Below are 5,344 nucleotides of genomic sequence, written 5' to 3' on the forward strand. Positions count from 1 at the left end.
GAGAGAGAGAGTTTTTTAGCTAGTTCATTGGTGTGAACCGGCTTGTTGATTTGGTGGTCAGCCAATTCATCTTTGTGTGTTGTATGGTGGTTAGCCAACACCTTCATTCTTTCTTGGGTGGTTAGCCTTAGATCGTGGGTATATCAAGAGTCATTCCGCATCTCTTGACGATCCTTTCAATCCATCTCAGCTTGAAAAGTGCCATTTTCCTTCTCAGATCATATCCAACACCCAGCTAAAGTTCTCCTTCAATTTAGGGTTCTTCAGTAGGAGATGATGTGATGAAGCACCTCGTGAATGCCATCATAGATGATGATTTCTGGCAAGTGGTGAAGCAGGAGAAGCTGCAAGAAGGAGATTTCGAAGTAGAAAGTTTGATGAGTTTTGGCGGATCACATTGGTGTCGATCGACGCCAGATCTCAAATATCGATCAACGGACGTCAACCAAAACCTATCGACAGCCACTCCAGATCATCGATCAATGACACCTACGGAGTCGACCGCATCTTGCAATGTAGTGAGGATCATGACTCACGAGGAGTTCGCAACAAGACACCCACATCCGCCCAGCCCTGTTTATGTCAAAATCGATCGGCAAACTGGTCCTGCCATCGATCGATAGAGAGAGACCGCCATCGATCGACAACCTCCAGCGCCCATCGATTGACGCGCACCTCTCACATACCGAGTGCAGATGCCAAAGATAGACGTCGCCCGTCTTAATGCACTCAGGCCACAACCCAAACCTTCAGCTAACCCTCCAGAGACCACCAGCACACATTCAGTTTATGCAGTAGAGCCTATGGAAGTTGATAAGGCTCCTATGAGGAGAACCTTGAGGAAGAGAAAAGGAAAATTTGCTAAGCATCTGAAAAGGGCAGCTAATGAGAAGGTGATGGAAAGTTTCCAAAAGGGAGTCTTCAGGATTCCATTAGAGAAACCATTCGAGGACGCCTATTTTACCCACAGATTGTGGATGTTCTTCAGAGAGACCAGAGCAATTGAAGAGGACATTAGGAGAATGTTCTGTGAGGCCAGAGAAAAGATGAAGAATAGGATTACACTGAAGAAGAATAGTGATCCTGGGAAGTTTGTAATACCATGCACTGTGAACGTTATTGAGTTCCCGCATGCACTGTGCGACACAGGAGCATCAGTCAGCATCCTACCTAAGGTTATGCAAGGAATCGTTCTCTTTTGTGGATTGTTCTCAGAGAAGCTCAGGAGGAATCGTAAGAAACCTAGAGGTGCAGATTGGTAATGCCCTAGTTCCAGTTGATTTCCATGTCTTGGATATCAAATTGAACTGGAATTCTTCTATGTTGCTTAGGAGATCCTTCTTGTCAACAGTAGGAGCAGTGTGCAACATGCAATCCAACCAGTTGTGCCTGGCGCTCATAGATCCACATTTCCACTACAATCCTATTCCAGTCATGAAGCCACATGCGTCCTCTAGAAGAATTGATGATCCAGGACTTATCGCAGCATGCCACTGTGGAGTTGAGTATGAAACAAAATATTCGGCGTCGATTGAAACTCACACCGCCACATCGATTGACAGTGCCCACAAGAAATCGATCGACGGTCCAAAGGATGAATCGGTCGACAGTAATCCAGGCGATTGGGAGAACGACTACTATAATCCCACCATAGCGGCACACACTAGAGATACCCTGCATACAAAGAAGTATGAAGAAGATTATGAGGAGGAACGAGCTATAGAGTACATGGCAATTCTTGATGAGGAAGATAGACTTCTGCACCATTCCTCTTGGAAAAGGAATGCGCCATCGATCAACACAACCGTCTCAACATCGATCGACACTCATCTTCATCAAACAGGCCGCAAACGAGCATCGATCGACACTGGAGTCGACCGTGCACGCGAAGGAGATTGCTCAATTGGCAGTTGGGCAGATGATCACCATCACGAAATCTTTGCAGTAGAAACATAAATATCCCAACCACGCACAAACGAGCTTCATGAGGGTTTCACTACTGAGAAACTTCTAAACATGCGAGAAAGTGATGAAGTAGATCAACATCGAGCAAAAACTGGTGGAGTAGATGATCGTTTCAAACCAAAGTATCGACAGCATACTCGACCGTCGATCGATGTTGACGCCCCATCATCGATCAACAGACGTCCATAATTTGGAAAAATAGCCTAAGACCGTGATGGCACTAGGAGATTCCACTGGGAGGAGAAGGGTGAATATGGAGTCTACAGAGATGATCATGGACATGCCAGAGATGGGTGGGAACCGAAATTCGCACTGTCAATTTCCATTTAAATAAGGAAAGTTAGGAAAACCCTAATTTCCCAGAAGTCCCGGATATCTGTTAAACCACACGCCAAACAATCAGAACACGAAATAAAGATGAGAAAAATAAGAAATCGAAAACATAGCAAAATAGATCTTATTCCGAATCCGCGTTTGAGCATTAAAACAAGGTAAGAGCCTGCGCTACGAGAGCTGTCGTCGAGATTCCTAGTTCTAAAACCCTAAGACTGCAAGACCTAATTGAGTCGCAGCTCGAATAACAAAAACAGAAAGTTGCCTAAAATTGCTCTAAGTGCTAAGTTTGCTCTCTAAAAGTTCTCCTTTGTGCCTCTCGCCCAGGACTCCTTATATACTCCTCCAAGGTCGGTTTTAGCTTTTCCCTTCCTGCCCTTAAGCCGTCTTAAGTGAAAAATGGAAATATTCCATTTTTCCCGATCTTCATGTTTATCCGCGGAAACTTAACATTTTTTATGCGGAAACTTATCTTTATATTTGTTTTTATAACAAAAATATAAACCGCCATAGTATCTACCAGTTCATTCTTAAAGAATCGTATGTGGGCTTGTAGTCGCGGTTTAGATCTAGTTGGGCCGTCTTTCGACATGAAACGTTTGTTACGTTTTCTTTTCGAATAAAAACAAGTTCTCGCGATTTTTATCGTAAAGTTTCAACGGTAACTTTGATCGGAATGATGTGAGAAATGATATGGCTGCGGTACATGGGAGCTAGCATTGAGGAACAGACGAGAATACACGGAATTGGGTCTTACCCGTTGATCGATGTCCGAGACAGTTCGATCGCTACGTAGCGAACTGGTCCGCGCTGGATCGGTCGCTACGTAGCGACTGACCGAGTTGCTTGGTCGGTCGCTACGTAGCGACCGACCGAATGGCTTGTTCGGTTGCTACATAGCGACCGAATGGCTTGTTCGGTTGCTACGTAACGACCGACTCATTCGCGGGTCGGTCGCTATGTAGCGACCGACCGAGTGGCTTGGTTGGTCGCTAGGTAGCGACCGGCTTGTTCGCGGACCGATCGCTACGTTTGCGACCTTGTTTGGATCCTTTTCTGACGTTTTATGAACGTGTTCTTTCTTGACTTCTTTTTTTTATTTTTATTGCGGGAAATATTTTCTGGGGACTTTCAGACATTGACTCCGTCGTGACCGATTTTGACCCTAACAGTTTGCCCCCCAGCTTGTCAGAACCATGAGCTTCTAGCGTGAGGTTCTAGCGTGTGGCTTGGCAAGTTAGGCAAGTTAGGCAAGTTAGGTGGAATTAATGGTTGAAAAGGTCTGTGGTAAGTGGTCTTCTCGCTCTTCTAAGAGTGGAACGCTATAAGATTGGGGTTGCGCCTTATGACGGCTGACGTACCCTTGTTGAAGGGATCAAGGCTTTCGTAGTTCGTCTTGGAGTTAAAGTTCTTATGACCTGTTTTCCATCGAGACCTTTACGGTCCAGTTTATATGTAGAGGTTATCAGACATGTTGCTGGCAATGGCATTTTATATGGGTGTAGAGAGAAGACTACGAGTTGTCATCTCGTAATCTAACTCTGTGTGAACTGCTACATCCATGATCTGTTTCGAGAGTTTTCCGCAGTGTGTAAACTTGCGGGATTTCTGAAGACGTTCGAATATTGGCCAAGAGACAAATTTTTTGATCTCGTATCAGGGTGTTTGATACTATGCCTAGAGATGTTAGAGACCAGTGTGTTGGGTTTAGGGCAAGACCTAGGTCTAATCACGGCTTTAGGGGGTGCGATGACTACTTCGACTTACGTTTCCCGTATCATTTTCGACCTGATTCCATCCCGCTTTAAAGTCCGCGATATGTTCTCGGCTTACGTGACTTGTATGATAGGAATCGAACATCTCTTCAAGGACAATTTTTAAGTCTCCCAAAAGTGCTGACAGAAATTTCGGATTTTTTTTATATAGCGCTATTACCCTTCCGTCGGGTGTACGAGAGATATCTCTACAAGATGGCTAAGTCTGTTTAGGACGTTAAGAGTTTGTTGTGATCAGCAACAAACTTATCGGTAGAAATTACAATTTTTGAGTCTTCGCGGAGAATATGTGTTTGAGAAGATGTTAGTATGTATGATTGTTTGGTCTTCCAAGAAGGTGCCTTTATCGAGGAAGGTAATTTTGTCAAAAAATGGTTCTTCAGGCGTCTGCAACGTCAAAAAATGGTTCTTCGTGCTTGAAATGTTCGCGGGCTTGAAGATGTTTCGCGATATTGCAAGGGTCTAGTCTTACCTTGCGATTGAGAAACATTCTGGTTTGTCTACGGATGTTCGCAGTAAAATTGTTTTTCCTGTTTGGATGCTAATAATTTGATTTGCGATCGAGGAATTAGGACTGAGGGGTCGCGTAAATTTTTCCATGGGAAGAAGCGTTTTCCTTCATAGTGCTTTGTGAAGTATTGGCCTTCCGAGATCTATTTCGTGCATTTTTGAGGATTTTTCGTACAGCTCTAGAAGCTTTGTTACGATTTTTTCCATACATGGCACGTATTATGGGTAAAACATAGTGGGCTTAAAGTGAATTGTGGAATGTATCGAACTTGGTCGCTTGTCGACAAGTTTTGGTTTTCTGTTAACCGTTTGGTTGTTAGGACTGGGTTTCGTTACGAAGAATTTATCAAATGATTTTCGACTGTGGGCTATACGATAATTATTCTCTTAATAGTCACACGACGTTTTTAGACAAATCGTAGATTGTCGTTTAGCCGTTAAGTGATGGAGCGATGGTTTCACAAATAGTTTGGCTTGGCGTGAAGGATGTGTTCACTCAGATAGCCAAGGATGTTATAGGTCAAGGATTAGACCATGGTAAATTCTGGTTTGGACCTTTATTGGAAGGCGTAACTGACCGAGGGCCAAAGAGCGCTTGTCGAGGTTGATAGGCCAAGTTTGCCAGAGTTATCCGTGTTAAGATGGCTGATAGTCATAGAAAATTCTATGCTTTAGGTTTCAGTTATACGATGAATATTTCGTATAATGTTACAAATAGTCTTATGAAAATTGATTCGTTTTTGTCTGAGGAAGACGTAGCC

Source organism: Brassica oleracea, chromosome C4 (assembly GCF_000695525.1).
Source record: "Brassica oleracea var. oleracea cultivar TO1000 chromosome C4, BOL, whole genome shotgun sequence".
Classification (NCBI taxonomy): Eukaryota; Viridiplantae; Streptophyta; class Magnoliopsida; order Brassicales; family Brassicaceae; genus Brassica; species Brassica oleracea.